Source organism: Empidonax traillii, unplaced genomic scaffold (genome assembly GCF_003031625.1).
Source record: "Empidonax traillii isolate 1590-97213 ecotype Southwest subspecies unplaced genomic scaffold, ASM303162v1 scaffold346:size580472, whole genome shotgun sequence".
NCBI classification, from domain to species: domain Eukaryota; kingdom Metazoa; phylum Chordata; class Aves; order Passeriformes; family Tyrannidae; genus Empidonax; species Empidonax traillii.
Genome location: NW_020955539.1, coordinates 566,952 through 569,359, shown reverse-complemented (window position 1 = coordinate 569,359; position 2,408 = coordinate 566,952).

Below are 2,408 nucleotides of genomic sequence, written 5' to 3'. Positions count from 1 at the left end.
AACCTATACAGTCTAAATAATTTCCTAACATGTCTGGTATAATTAGGCAGTTTGAGTCATGATTTCTGACTGTAAAAAAGTCAGGAACAGAAGAAAACTCTACAGAATATGACTGATTTTTTTTTTTTACATTATTTCTTATTGATGATATAATGGAAATAAAATTATATGGGGAATATAAAAATAAAAGTTGAGAACATACACAGGAAAAGACCGAACCCCAAACACAAAGAAAGGAGAAAAGGTTGTAGATATAGTGAAGGAGAGGTTCATCTCAATACAGGAACAAAGAGACGTGTGAAAATGGCAGGAAGTCAGGAGAAGATTATCATATGGCATTTGTTGCGCAGTAGGATTTAATTTGGAATGTGTAATAATTTGAAATCGGTGATAGTAAGGCTAACTAGAGGCAAATCTGAAATGCCAGTCTACCACTGTGTCTTGGGTATAGCTTCAAACTTTTTAATCTTATAATGCCGTGGGCTAAATCAGGGTCTGTTATGCCTGTGTACCCTCTAGCAACAGCACTTGAATTCAATGAAATTACACTGGTTACTAATCAGAGAAAAAGCCTTCTGGCTTGAGATCAACATGATAAAAGAGAAAAAAAATAACTGTCAGTTCAGAGTACGGGAAAGCATTGAAAGAGAAGTCCTAAACTCAAGTTTTAAAATACCAAAGAGGATCTGTGAGTACTGTTCTGATAGCCATTACATAAGAAAGAAGGACTTACCTGAGGATAAAATTCTGTTTTGGGAATACACAAATCTTTGACCTTGTTGCATTATTCACTCTTTGAAAAGGAGGAATTCAAAAGTATTACATTATATATATGTCACTATTTTATTTTTATTGGTACTTTTCTCCCAATGTTATTTTAAAGTGAACACTGCTAACAAAACCATTAGTTATTAATTATAATTTCTACTAAAGATTTGTACCATAACTGAATGATCTTAGAGATGTCATTTTAAGAATTGTCATTATTTACTGTGTTTTTCTTCAAATTTGTTAGAGGTCTTTTTCCACAGGGGAGAAGTTACTGGGAATTAAGTTTTAACTGTGCCAGAAAAGAGAAGCAAATACATAATAGAAAACTGTGGCTGATAAAGTCACTGGTCATAATGTCAGAATAAGTTGCTATGAATGTGATATTGTAGTGTAAACAGTGTGGTTTTTTGCAAAACAGTAGACAGAGCTTGTCTCTTACAGCAATGTAATTCCGAATTACTTTTTAGAAATTTCAAAATTAAGATCAAAGCTCCTATCCTTCAGGAACTTAGCTGACATTAGAAAGAGAATAAGTATTATGATTGTCAGTACCTTCCTTCAGAATTGAAACGAAAATGCATGCTTTTCTAAACTCATGAAAAGTATTATTCATTAATGATATAGCAAAAGATAGTGCCACTGTCCACAATTTTATTTCTTGTAATCTGAACATTATTAAAAGCAAACAACAAAAAACCCAAACCGATATATTACATATTTATTATAAATATCACATATTACATTATAAATATTATATATTTATTATAAATATCACGTATTACATTATAAATATTACATATTTATTATATATATCACATATTACATATTTATTATAAATATCACGTATTACATTATAAATATTACATATTTATTATATATATCACATATTACATATTTATTATAAATATTACATATTTATTTTCATCATTTTACTATTTGAGAAATGAATAGATTCATATTTTGTATACTTAATAAAGTAGTTGTCATTAACTTTGAAAATTAACCAAAATTTGACGTTTCATCCTTTATTTGAATAAGGGCTGACATTAATTTTGGATATATAACCAAAGGGGTTTTTTTAAATGTAAATTTCTTTGCAGCTTTACTTAGCTGTGAAATTTCCTTAACAATCTTGAACTCTCTCTTATCTTTCAGAGCAGTTGCATGGATAAATACTACGACCACTGGGAGAACACAGCAAATAACAGTGAAACACAGGGTAAGACTTGTATTAGAGTACAAACAATAACGTCATTATTCTAGATGCAAACTGTTCTCTAATGCCAGTAAGTCTAGTAATAACAGAGAACTATGAGCAGTTCACAAAATTTGGACCACTAACCCCTTCCATCAACTGTGTCATGAAAGTAATTACATTTAAATTATTTCTCAAATGTAATGGCCAGTCTCTTCGCGAACGAAGAACCGGGGAAGGTCTTTACACCTTCCAGCCTGCGCATTGGATTTTTTAGGTGAGACACAGTGTGCGCGGAACTGAGCCCACCCTTTAATCCTGAGGTTCATCTGCCGGGGCCAAGCACGCTTGGACGGTGGCAGCGAGGTCCTCAGGACGTAGATGGATTGCCTTACAGGGCTAATGAGCTCCATCTGCCCGGGGAGGGGCCCCGACCGGGAAT